Source organism: Capsicum annuum, chromosome 5 (genome assembly GCF_002878395.1).
Source record: "Capsicum annuum cultivar UCD-10X-F1 chromosome 5, UCD10Xv1.1, whole genome shotgun sequence".
Lineage (NCBI taxonomy): Eukaryota > Viridiplantae > Streptophyta > Magnoliopsida > Solanales > Solanaceae > Capsicum > Capsicum annuum.
Window position 1 is genome coordinate 7,735,690 of NC_061115.1, and position 14,263 is coordinate 7,749,952.

At 37.4% G+C, this 14,263-nt stretch overlaps 1 long non-coding RNA gene across 6 annotated transcripts; it reads left to right on the forward strand.

Moving 5' to 3' along the window:
• Nucleotides 1-404: 404 nt before the first annotated feature.
• On the forward strand, nucleotides 405-5,735 carry LOC107872317. Of its 6 annotated transcripts, none has more exons than XR_001674777.2 (4): nucleotides 405-520; nucleotides 3,014-3,219; nucleotides 4,596-4,799; nucleotides 4,916-5,735. It is a non-coding gene; the product is annotated as an uncharacterized LOC107872317 (long non-coding RNA). The 6 variants fall into 6 exon arrangements; XR_001674774.2 differs by lacking the exon at nucleotides 405-520 and adding an exon at nucleotides 867-999; XR_001674775.2 differs by lacking the exon at nucleotides 405-520 and adding an exon at nucleotides 1,824-1,960.
• The last annotated feature ends 8,528 nt before the right edge of the window (nucleotides 5,736-14,263 follow it).

Here is a 14,263-nt window from a genome sequence, read left to right on the forward strand (position 1 = left end):
ACGAAATTGGGGTTTTAATTGATTTTAGCTTCTTCAACTTCTGGTAAGTTATTTCTTCTTCATTTCTATTAGTGAATTCTTCTGACCTCTTTTTCCTAACAAAAAATAAAAATAGATATGGAAAAATTGGAAGAGAATTATTGCGTTTGATTTCTATAAGTGAATAGATTTTGATTGATTATTGCCTCTTTTACTTCTGCTAAGAAAAAAATTATTACTCTTAAATATAAATGAAAAGTTGGGTTGCTACTATTTTGGCCTATATCAATGGTCCTTACGTAATTATTTTACGATGAAGGGTTTTTTTCTAAATTTTCTATCCACGTAATACACATATACAAAGTATATGTGGTCACTATTGTTTCCACTTGTTTACTTACTTAGCCTTTTATTAGTTACCAAAACAAAAATATCTACCCTCTCTTGTTCTTAAAAAAGAAAAGAAAATACCTGTGAAAAATTTGGAAGAGAAAACGTGTGAAAATGGGGTTTTCATTAATTTTAGCTTCTTCAACTTCTGGTAAGTTATTTCTTCTTCATTTCTATTAGTGAATTCTTCTGACCTTCTCTTTTTCCTAACAAATATAAAAATAGTTGTGGAGAAATTGGAAGAGAATTGTTGTGTTTGATTTCTATTAGTGAATAAATTTTGATTGATTTTTACCTCCTTTACTTCTGCTAAGAAAAAATTATTACTCTTATATGTAAGTGAAAAGTTGGGTTACTACTATTTTGTCATATATCAATGGTCCTTACGTAATTACTCTTATAATGAAGGATTTTTTTCGGAGTTTGCTATCCACGTAATACACAGATACAAAGTATATGTGGTCACTATTGTTTCCACCTGTTTACTGACTTAGTCTTTTATTAGTTATCAAAGCAAAAAAACCTACTCTCTCTTGTTCTTAAAAGAGAAAAGAAAATACCTGTGAAAAAATTGAAAGAGAAGACCTGCGAAATTGGAGTTTTCATTGATTTTAGCTTCTTCAACTTTTGGTAGGTTATTTCTTCTTCATTTCTATTAGTGAATTCTTCTGACCTTCTCTTTTTCATAATAAAAGATAAAAATAACTGTGAAAAAATTTGAAGAGAATTGTTGCGTTTGATTTCTATCAGTGAATAGATTTTGATTGATTTTTGCCTCCTTTACTTCTGCTAAGAAAAAAATTATTACACTTTTATATAAGTGAAAAGTTGGGTTACTACTATTTTGTCCTATATCAATGGTCCTCACGTAATTACTCTTACAATGAAGGATTTTTTCCCTAAGTTTGCTATCCATGTAATACACATCTACAAAGTATATGTGGTCACTATTGTTTCCACCTATTTACTGACTTAACCTTTTATTAGTTACCAAAGCAAAAAATTTACTCTCTCTTGTTCTTAAAAATGAAAAGAAAGTACATGTGAAAAAATTGAAAGAAAAGACATGCGAAATTGGGTTTTCATTGATTTTAGCTTCTTCAACTTCTGATAAGTTATTTCTTTTTCATTTCTATTAGTGAATTATTTCGACCTTTTCTTTTTCCTAACAAATGATAAAAATAATTGTGAAAAAATTGAAAGAGAATTGTTGCGTTTGATTTCTATTAGTAAATAGATTTTGATTGATTTTTGCCTCCTTTACTTCTGCTAAGAAAAAAATTATTACTCTTATATATAAGTGAAAAGTTGGGTTACTACTATTTTGTCCTATATCAATGGTCCTTACGTAATTATTCTTACAATGAAGGATTTGTTCCTGTGTTTGTTGTCCACGTAATACACATATACAAAGTATATGTGGTCACTATTGTTTTCACCTATTTTCTGACTTAGCCTTTTATTAGTTACAAAAGCAAAATAATCTACTCTCTCTTGTTCTTAAAAATGAAAATAAAATACCTGTGAAAAATTTGGAAAAGAAGACCTACGAAATTAGGGTTTTCATTGATTTTAGCTTTTTCAACTTCTGGTAAGTTATTTCCTCTTCATTTCTATTAGTGAATTCTTCTGACCTTCTCTTTTTCCTAACATAAGATAACAATGGTTGTGGAAAAATTGGAAGAGAATTATTTTGTTTGATTTCTATTTGTGAATAAATTTTGATTGATTTTTGCCTTCTTTACTTCTGCTAAGGAAAAAATTATTACTCTTATATATAAGTGAAAAGTTGGGTAATTACTATTTTGTCCTTTATCAATGGTCCTTAAGTAATTACTCTTACAATGAATGATTTTTTCCTAAGTTTGTTATCCACATAATACACATATACAAAGTATATGTGGTCACTATTATTTCCACCATTTTACCGACTTAGCCTTTTATTAATTATCAAAGCAAAAAAAATCTACTTTCTCTTATTCTTAAAAAAGAAAAGAAAATACCTGTGAAAATTTTGAAAGAAAAGACCTGCGAAATTGGGATTTTCATTTATTTTAGCTTCTTCAACTTCTGATAAGTTATTTCTTTTTCATTTTTATTAGTGAATTCTTTTGACCTTCTTTTTTTCCTAACAAAAGATAAAAATAATTGTGGAAAAATTAGAAGAGAATTGTTGCATTTGATTTCTATTAATGAATAGATTTTGATTGATTTTTGTCTCCTTTACTTCTGCTAAGGAAAAAATTATTACTTTTATATATAAGTGAAAATCAATGGTCCTTGCGGAACTACTCTTACAATGAAGGATTTTTCCCTAAGTTTGCTCGCTACGTAATACACATATACAAAGTATATAAGATCACTATTGTTTCCACCTGTTTACTGACTTAGCCTTTGTTAGTTACCAAAGAAAAAAAATCTACTTTTTCTTGTTCTTAAAAAAGAAAAAATTGGGGATTTTGATTGATTTTTACTTTCTTTAACTTGTGATTAGTAAATTTATAGCTTAGCATGTGTGGACTGTTTGTTAGACCTGTGATACATAGTTCTGTTGCCAGATCTATGTTTAAGAGTATGATTTATTGTTTTTGCTTTTGCTCTGAATACTGGATTGAATTTCATATTATGTTGGTGGCTGTTGCAGTTGCAAAGTATTGGGGTGAACTCACAGTTCATCACATTCACAAATGTTACCATGGAATCGGATAAATATATATGTGTAAGAGAGACGGCCCCTCAGAATAATCTGGTGATTATTGATATGAACATTGCCAATGCAACCTTTGAGGCATCCAATTACGACCGACTTTGCGCTTATGAATCCTAATTCTAGAATTTTGGCTCTAAAAGGTATGAAATATTTGCTGCAAGTGTTATGGATGGTTTTTGTTTTGGTTCAAGAACGTTTGTGTGATAAAGAGAGATAGTAAAACAACTTTGAAACTAGATAGAAAAAAGAGATAGCAATGGTAGTTCAAACTGCACATATGAAGCTTTTAGCAAGATAAGTAATAATAATTATGACATGGATTAAGGAGTTTGGTTAGGTTTGACTTTACTATGTGTCGTGATCTCCTCCTTGTGGTTGACACACTATTTGATTGGAGTGAGAGAAACATTAGGAGCTAAATGGTCTCCATTCTTAATTTTACAAAGGAAGTTGGCTATTGAAGAAGTTATCAGATGTTGCATTTTAGTTCCATTTTCTCATGACACTTTTTTTTAATCGAGTGTTGTTAACCTGATGCTAATGGTTGATGCAAGTTTTAGCTTATCTAGGACGTGTAGTTTCTACTATCTTCATTATATTTTCACAATAGTGGAACTTATCAGTGTCGCTACTACATGTCACCTATTATATTGCTTGCTGAATTCTCCCTCCCACTGACATCCTAGTCACCCTTCTCAACTTTCTCTTTCTTTTTCACTCTTAATGATCTTTAGTTCTTAGCCATTGCTAAAACCAACAGATGACCCTTCTGCCATTCAAACTAAGTAAAAAGGGCAGCCCGGTGCACTAAAGCTCCCACTATGCACAGGGTTCGGAGAAGGGCCCGACCACAAGAATCTATTGTACGGAGCCTTACCGTTCAAACTAAGTGATTTTTTTTGTTAACCATGTGAATGTTACCATTAAGAAACAAACACCAGTACGCCTAAAGAGCGCCTCATCCCACAGCCTATTCGTGCTATGAGCAAGAGGCCTCTAACTGACAGCAACTACATACAATCAATGAGCAATAATTTGATCTAAGTGATAAGTAATCTACACAATAAAGGTTTTACTTCTACGTGCCTTCTTTGTAGCCCTTCGATTCTATATATACCCTCCCTCTTTATCTGTACAGCTACCTCTACTGCCTGTAGTATAGATCCTCTAAACAGTCTCCAATTTCTGGCTCTCCATATATGATAGATCATAGCACCCCAAGCTAGGTGAATCTTGTCATTACATAATTTGATGATTTAATTTGGTAATGCAATGACTGTGTTTGTGTTCTTGTACATTTTGTTAAGAAGCCTTAGGGAATGGATTAATAGTTCAAAGTCTATACCAATCAGCCAAAGAAGTGAAATTTCTCCAAATGAACCTTGTTGCTACTCAATTTTATAATTTGTAATGCAATGATGTTACTAACAAGTTCTTTAGTACATATGATACCGCGATTAATGTTTTGTCAAATACCATTTCAGTTGTGTGTTCCATATTTTTATATTGTGTGCAGTTGATGAGATTGTTTGTTGGAGAGCCGATGTGGACACCTTACAATCGACCACAAGAAGATCATCCTGTAGGGAAGGAGTACATCAAGAGTGTTACTGAAAGAGTAGGCAGAGTGCCTCTTGCAGCACGCTGAGACGCGTATTTCTTGTTAAATAGAGCTCCACAAGCCTGTATAAGGCAAAATTTTTAGAACGTAGGAATAGAGGTTGGTTCCTACTCCACGTGTACATTGTGATTATTCTTCTATTAATTTGTACCTTTTTTTATATTTTTTTGTAAAATTATCCCACAAAATTTGATAAAAAACTTTGTTATTGACAGGGTTAACTAGGCTGTGGAATCAGGTATAATAGTTCCTTTATTATTCTCTCTCTCAAAGTGTTTCTTAATTTTGGTTGGGTTTCTCTTTAATTTTCCTTCTTAATTTCACTTTGTTGCTGGTGATTAGAATTTGATAATCTTAACTTTCTCAAAGTTTGCCCATTTCATTCCAGACTCCACTTTGTGGGAATACACTAGGTATGTTGTTGTTGTTGTTGACTATTTGTGTCTCTTTGTTTTGGCAAGTTATTTGGTGCAAGCTTTGTTTGTTAAACTCTTTGTTGGCGATCAAAACCACAACAATGACAGACAAAGAGGATTATTTACCGGAAGTGGGTTACAGTGCCAAAGGTGTTAATCTTTCCTAGATTTTGACAAGAAAAATAATTTTGAACCAAGCTATGAACCTATGGGATTTGATGATATAACCTGCTTATTCCACAAGACACTTTTATTTGAGTAGTATTCTGAGGTTAACGAAGTACTAAAATGTTTCACTACTTATATTACACTCTCTTTCATTCTTGTTAAATATATTTGCAGGTTGGCCAAATTTCCTTTTGCAGTTACTTTTGAGTTTTGTGGAACAAAGGAGTTTGTGAATTTTGTGAAATATTGTTCTTCCTTGTTTGCACCACTGTTGTAATACCCATGCTTATTCCTAGCAAGAAATCATCTCAAGTATGTTAGTACATGCTTTGAAATATAAATCTATTTTTGTACCCATGGTATTTTTGAGATTTCTACTTTCTATCACGTGGGAAATTGAGTTAGCTTTCTAACGATACCAATTTTGTCTAAATCCGACACCAGACGAGGACGTTATGGATGTTTTACTCAGAACTGACCGAAATACCCAGGTGCGACATCCAAGTTGACAGACCGCCAAACAAGTGACTGTCCGCCACTTTGACCGTCACAACCAAGGTAGTAGGGCCACGTTCTAGATAAGGATTGACGGACGAGTGGACAAATCATCAAATTTTTGACAGACTGTCATCCAGGCCGTCAACTCTTATCCAGTGAACCCCATTTCTGGTCCACGTATGACGGTCAAAATGGCGGACCGTCAGTCGGGTCATCACACGCCACGTTCAGTTTATTTCCAGGCCGTTTTAACAGGGGTATTTTTGTCACTTACCACTCGCCTATATATACCCAGATAAGTCCGAATTCAGTCATTTTGCTCATTATTATTTCACAAATAAAAAAAAAACTAAGGTTTCTCTCTAAATTTAATCTCCAAGAACAAGACCCAATCTTCTTCCAAAAAATCAAAGGATTTCAAATCCTTCAAGTTCAAAAACATCAAGAACCTTGAGTCAGGTATGCATAGTGTTTATCTATGGATCCATTTCATTCATAGAGCTCAAGAACCATGTTTTAAATATTATTTTATGACTGTCTTGTTGTGATATGAGCATGTACATGTTGATGATTGTTGTTTAAGTTTCAAGATGATATCTAAAGGTGTTTTCATGAAGTATATATGTTTGTTAGTTGAAACCCATGATCTTTATGTGGCTTAATATGGTGAAATACATGAACACACTTAAGCTAAAAGAATGCATGCAAAGTGTTTGATAATATGCCTAGGATGATAGAATTCATGTCCCATGATTTAATAGTGCTTAAATGACAAGTCCATGCTCTATGCTTTACGATTTCCCGTGAATTCTATGTGAGTGATATGCGTTGTTGTTGTGATATGGATTGACCATAATATTGAAGCTATGCAAGTATATACATATTGTATGAATTTCCCTTCCATGTATAGATTGTTGAGTACTATGCTTAGTGTGAAATCCCCTACTCATTATATTGTAAATTATGGATTCTACTCTTACGATCAAGTCAGTCATGTGTGTCAGTTTCCTTCCATCGAGTCCTGGGGGTTCTTGTACCCGAAAAATATAGTTGTGTGCCTAGATCCATGTCATGTTATCACGATAATCTCAGTCAAGCCATGATCTATAGAACTCAGTCGGTCATGTGACTTAGGAAACCTCAGAAATCTCATGATCTCAGTTAATTCTCAGATAGTAGTATTATTCCGTCAGTCAACGGAAGTCATTTACTCAGTCCATGTACCGTTAGTTAAATCACATTCAGTCTCCTTAGATGGGAGTAGAAGTTAGCACCGAGTGAACCCAAGGATGGGAACTCACCTGACAGTTTAGGGTGTGATTCTTAGTAATCATCCTTGTGTTCCAGAACTACGTAGCCAGCGTAGGTTGAGACATATTAACCTGTCAGATTAGGGTTGATGAGGTAGCTTAATCTATTAGTTTAGGGTTTCCACCGTTCTCATTTTGGGTACCTGCCAGCTAAGGGTCACTCACAGCTGTCCTTACCAGTGGCGCGGTATTGACACCCTTCCAGTCGCGGTAGAGATTGGACCTCAACTTAGCTATATGCATTATTGGGGCATGTCGGTCAAACAACTACCTCCCACAATTTCAGTCCCAGTCTCAGCAAAAGAACTCAGGTAGTTCTTCATATTTCAATATTTCAGGACAGTCAGATACAGTTAATTTAGTTATAGTATGAAACTCAGCTAGTTCCATCAGATTCATGACTATCAGACATAGCCACTTATGTTACCATGATTCCAGTGTTATTCATGTTAGATATCAGTAAACCATTATTAGCGTACAAATCTAATTATCACGTATTCACGATTCCAGTTGCTATGTATGCATGTTTGCACTCTTATGTTCATATCAGTCAGTCAGTTAGCATCGTTCATGCATGTAAACCCTTTCACATTTAGCCTACCTCACTCGTATACTCAGTACTCCTAATTGTACTGACGCATTTGCGCTATGGTGCTTTCTTTCACGTTATAGCATAGGTTCACAGACACGAGCTCCAGATCAGCAGTAGCAGTAGCATTTCAGTCGCAGGGTTACAGTGAGTCCTCATCCATTCGAGGAAGATATTATTTTATTTCATTTATTATTTCAGTTTAGTTTTGCTGCGCAGAGTTAGTTGGAGACATGTTCCTTCAACTCCTTATTCAAACAGTATTCAGAGGCCTTCAGATTTAGTTCAGATTTGATTTAGATTTCAGTTGTTTTGGGTATCCGTTACCCCATACGGATGTTATGATTTGTCAGATATTTTATTCAGTTGAACCTTATGGCCTATTGTTCATGTTTTCTGCATTATTATGTCATATATTATAGTATACAGGTATAGATATCAGTCATGGGTTAGCTTGTGGTCTGTCGGGATCATGGGCACTGTATAGCGATTCGGTTCAGAAAACTGGGGCGTTATAAACTTGGTATCAGAGCCTAAGGTTCAATAGAGTCCTAGGAAGTCTGAAAGTCACATCTAGTAGAGTCTTTGCATGGGTATGTTGCACGCCACATTTATGTGCAAGAGTTTTTTAGGAACAGTTTTCCTTCTTTCGGTATTCATATCGTGCTAGTGAGCATAATCTTAAGTTAAACTCTCAGTCTAATTTGTTCTTCTCTTATTTCAGAATATGCCTCCAAAGAGAAGAAACCAGCCAGCTCCTCAGCCCGAAGATCTTTTGGGCGAACATGTTTCTCATGCGGAGTTTAGGGCCGCATTCACCACACTTGCTTAGTCTGTGGCTGCCCAAAATAAACGGCCACCAGTTATTCCGGCCAATCCAGTGGCCAACTCAGCTGCAGCTAAGATTCGGGACTTCACCCGAATAAACCCTCCATCTTTCTTTGGGTCTAAGTCTGATGAAGACCCTCAGGAATTCATTGACCAAGTCCAGAAGGTCATAGACATCATGGGAGTTACTTCTTGTCAGAGTTCCGAGTTAGCCGCCTACCAGTTACAGGATGTTGCTCACACTTGGTACAAATAGTGGAAGTCCGAGAGGTAAGAGGATGCAGGTCCTATAGAGTGGGAGGAATTTGTCATGACTTTCTTAGACAGATTATTTCCCCAAGAGCTGAGGGAGACAAAAGTTCTGGATTTTATCAACCTCAGGCAGGGAAATATGACGGTTAAGGAGTATTATCTCAGATTTACTCAGCTAGCCAGATATGCCCCTCATGTGGTTGCAGACAACAGGGCTAAGATGAGCAAGTTCATGTTAGGGGTGAATGATAGCGTGGTAAATGAGTGTAGGTCTGCGATGTTGAATAGTGATATGAATTTAGCCAGGCTCATGACTCATGCTCAACAAATAGAGGAGCAGAATATTAGGACTAGGAAGAGCCAGAATAAGAGAGCAAGGTCAGTCAGTTTCAGTTTTGCTCAACCAAAATCAGAAGGAAGAAACCGTTCGCAGTTTCGTCCTAAGCCAGCAATTCCAGCTTCTTCCTCCGCCAGTGCCCCAGTGCCAAAATTCAGAGATGGTAATAGAGATCGAGCACCAGGCACTAAGTCTCAGGGTAGTGTCAGCAGTGCCCGAACTAATCCCCTATGTCAGACTTGTGGTAAGAACCACAAGGGTACCTATAGAGCTGGTAGCGATGTTTGTTTCGGTTGTGGCAAGCCAGGCCACAGGATTAGAGAGTGTCCGCAGTCAGGTCTGCAGGGTCAGCAGAATTGCTCCACAGCCCATTTCGGTTGCCCAAATCAGCAGAGTGCCGCTTCCATTGCTACTAGTGGGCAACGCCCAAACAGACTCTATGCTCTTCAGACTCGACAGGATCAGGAAAATTCTCTTGATGTCGTTACTGGTACATTACAGATTTTCCATGTTCATGTTTATATTTTGTTATATCCAGGTGCATCCTTGTCTTTTGTTACTCCTTATATAGCAGGCGATTTCGGAATCAGTCCCAAAATTTTAGCAGAGCCATTTTCAGTCTATACCCCAGTGGGTAAAACCATCATAGCTTGGCGGGTATACAAGAACTGCCCGATTATGATATTTCAGAAAGCCATGTCAGCAGATTTAGTCGAGTTATAGATGACTGATTTTGATATCATTCTCGGCATGGATTGGCTTTATTCCTTCTATACCATAGTCGACTGCATAACCAGGGTAGTTCAGTTTCAGTTCCCGAGTGAGCCCGTCCTAGAATGAAAGAGTAGTTCTTCATCTTTTAGGGGCCAGCTTGTATCCTACCTTTGGGCAAGGAAAATGATTTCTAAGGTGTGTGTGTATCATCTCGTGCATGTTAAAGATTCTAGTTCTGAATCTCCTAGTTTTGAATTAATCCCAATTGTAAATGAGTATTCAGACGTGTTTCCCGAAGATCTTCCAAGCATTCCTCCCAAAAGGGAAATAGACTTCAGCATTGATCTTCTTCCAGATACTCAACCTATTTTTATCACGCAATACAGAATGACACCAACAGAACTAAAAAAACTGACAGATTAGTTGAAGGATCTCTTAGATAAGGGATTCATCAGTCCCAGTGTATCCTCATGGGGTGCACCAGTCTTATTCATGCGCAAGAAAGACGATTCTCTCAGGATGTCTATTGATTACCATCAGCTCAACAAAGTTACTGTCAAGAACAAGTATCCTCTTCCCAGAATAGATGACTTGTTTGACCAACTTCAGGGTGCCAGTTATTTCTCCAAGATAGACCTCAGATCAGGCTACCATCAGCTCAGAGTTAGAGAATGTGACATCCCAAAGACAGCTTTTCATACTCGGTATAGTCACTTCGAGTTTCTAGTTATGTCCTTTGGTCTTACCAAAGCCCCAGCCGCTTTTATGGACTTGATGAATCGGGTGTTCAAGCAGTACTTGGACATGTTCGTCATAGTCTTCATAGATGATATCCTGGTCTATTCCCGCACAGAGCGTGATTATTCAGACCATCTCAGGATTGTTCTTCAGACTCTCAGATATCACCAGCTATTTGCCAAATTCACTAAGTGCAAGTTTTGGCTAAGATCAGTAGCATTCCTTGGCCATGTTATTTCCGGTGATGACATTAGAGTAGATCCTCAGAAGACCGAAGTGGTAAGAAACTGGCCTTGCCCTATCTCTCCATCAGATGTCAGGAGTTTCTTGGGATTGGCTGGCTATTACAGATGGTTTGTTGAGGGATTTTCTTCTATTTCATCCCCTATATCCAGATTAACTCAGAAGAAGGTCAAGTTTCAGTGGTCAGATTCTTGCGAGAAGAGTTTTCAGGATTTGAAGACTCGACTCACCTCAGCTCTAGTTCTAGCTCTTCCAGATGGTTAAGATAGTTTCATAGTCTATTGTGATGCATCCAGAGTGGGTCTAGGTTGTGTCCTCATGCAGCATGGTAAGGTCATAGCCTACACCTCCAGACAGTTAAAGCCCCATGAGAAGGTATTATCCTACTCATGATCTTGAGTTAGCATCCGTGGTATTTGCCTTGAAGATTTGGAGGCATTATCAATATGGAGTTCATGTAGATGTCTTCACAGATCATAAGAGTCTCTAGTAGGTCTTTTCTCAGAAAGATCTCAATCTTCGTTAGAGAATGTGGTTAGAGCTTTTGAAAGATTATGACATTAGTGTCCTTTATCATCCGGACAAGGACAACGTTGTGGCCGATGCTCTCAGTAGACTCTTCATGGGTAGTGTTTCTCACGTTGAAGATAGCAAAAAGAAGATAGCTCAGGAAATCCATCAGCTCGCCAGACTAGGTGTTCGCTTAGTCGATTCTTCGGAGGGTGGTGTATGTATTCAGAGTAGTTCAAAGTCATTTCTATTTTTTGAGGTAAAATAAAAGCAAGACAGGGATCCTAGCCTTGCCAAGCTAAAAGAGTCAGTTCAGAATCAGAGAGTAGAGGTTTTCTCCCAAGGGGGAGATGGGGTTCTTCATTGTCAGGGTCGTCTGTGCGTTCCAGGTGTAGATGACTTAAAGCAGCAGATTCTTGCAGAAGCGCATGGTGCGTGATACTCTATTCATCCAGGGGCCACTAAGATGTACCGCGACCTACGGGAAATCTATTGGTGGAGTGGTATGAAGAGAGATGTTGCAGAGTTTATGGCTAAGTGCTCTACATATCAGCAAGTTAAGATAAAGCATCAGAAGCCTAGTGGACCTATGCAGGAGTTCACTATTCCTACTTGGAAGTGGGAAGAAGTAAACATGGACTTCGTGACGGGTTTGCCTCGAACTCATCATCAGCATGATTCAGTTTGGGTCATTGTAGACAGAATGACCAAGTCAGCTCATTTTCTTCCAGTCCATACCTCTTATTCAGTCGAGGATTATGCCAAACTCTACATCAGAGAGTTGGTCAGATTACACGGTGTTCCATTATCTATCATCTCAGACAGAGGTACCCAGTTCACCTCTCACTTCTGGAAAGCGTTCCAAAAGGATCTTGGTACCCAAGTTCATCTCAGTACAACTTTTTATCCTCGGACAGATGGTTAAGCAGAAAGGACCATTCAGACTCTTGAAGATATGCTAAGGGAGTATGCAATTGATTTCAAGGGAAGTTGGGATGACCACTTGCCTTTGATTGAGTTTGCATACAATAATAACTATCATTCCAGTACTAAAATGGCTCTATTCGAAGCTCTCTATGGTAGGAGGTGCAGATCTCCAATTGGGTGGTTCGAAGTTAGTGAAGCCTCAGTTATAGGGCCTGACTTAGTATTCGACTCCTTAGAGAAAGTCCAGTTGATCAGAGAAAGACTTTGGGCTGCTCAAAGCCGACAAAAGTCCTATGCAGATGTGCACAGAAAGGATCTCGAGTTCGAGATTGGTGACTATGTCTATCTAAAGATCTCTCTCATGAAGGGAGTGAAGAGGTTCGGCAAGAAAGAAAAACTCAGTCCCCGCTATGTTGGTCCATTCAGGATTCTCAGTCGTTTAGGCAAGGTAGCTTATGAGCTCGAATTGCCTTCAAATTTAACCTCAATTCATTCGGTCTTCCATGTATCCTTGCTCAAGAAGTGCGTAGGTGACCCAGCAGTTGTAGTCCCTATTCAAAGCGTTGATGTTCAGAACAGTATCTCTTATGATGAGATTTCAGTTGAAATCTTAGACTATCAGACTCGTCGATTGAGGAACAAAGAGGTCCCTCTAGTTAAGGTTCTTTGGCAAAATTAGTTCGTCGAGGGAGCTACTTGGGAAGTAGAAGCAGATATGCGTACCAAGTATCTTTACCTCTTCTCCGCCGATTCAGATTAAGCTCAAGGTAATAGTTCGCCTTAAGCTTTTTCAGTTTCATATTCATGTTCCCCTTTATAAACGTGGTATCTACTACCATTTTATACTCTGTCATGCATTCATGTATCAGTTTATTTATAAAATCATGCATCAGCTATGCATTCTCGTCTTGAGAAACTCAGTTTATCAGAACGCTCAGTCACACATACATGTATCAGTTAGCCATGCATCAGATATGCATGAGTTAGTATATTTAGCATGTCAGTCATGAAGTCATGTCTCAGTCACTCATGTTCAGTTCATGTTCATTTATCATTTTCCCTCTTAGTCAGTCTCATTCGAGGATGAATGTTCTCAAGGGGGAGATATTGTAATACCCGTGCTTATTCCTAGCTAGAAATCATATTAAGGATGCTAGTACTTGCTTTAAAATATAAATCTATTTTTGTACTCGTGATATTTTTGAGATTTCTAATTTCTATCACGTGGGAAATTGAGTTAGCTTTCTAACGATACCAATTTGTTTCAAATTCGACACCAGACGGAGAAGTTATGGATGTTTTACTCAGAACTGACTGAGATGCCCAGGTGCGACATCCAAGTTGACGGACCACCAAACAAGTGACGGACCGTCACTTTGACCGTCACAGCCAAGGCAGTAGGGCTACGTTCTGGATAAGGATTGACGGACGAGTGGACGGGCGCCAGATTTTTGACAGACTATCATCCAGGCCATCGACTCTTATCTAGTAAACCCTATTTCTGGTCTATGTATGACGGTCGAAATGACAGACCGTCAAGTTTCTGATGGACCGTCAGTCGGGTCGTCATACACCATGTTTAGTTTATTTCTAGGCCGTTTTAATAGGGATATTTTTGTCACTTACCACTCGCCTATATATACCCAAATGAGTTCGAATTCAGCTATTTTGCTCATTATTATTTCACAAACAAAAAAAAACTAGGGTTTCTCTCTAAATTTAATCTCCAAGAACAAGACCCAATCTTCTTCAAAAAAATCAAAGGATTTCAAATCCTTCAAGTTCAAAAACATCAAGAACCTTGAGTTAGGTATGCGTAGTGTTTATCTATGGATCCATTTCGTACATAGAGCTCAAGAACCATGTTTTAAATATTATTTTGTGATTGTCTTATTGTGATATGAGCATGTACATATTGATGATTGTTGTTTAAGTTTTAATATGATATCTAAAGGTGTTTTCATGAAGTATATGTGTTTGTTAGTTGAAACCCATGATCTTTATGTTGCTTAATATGGTGAAATACATGAACA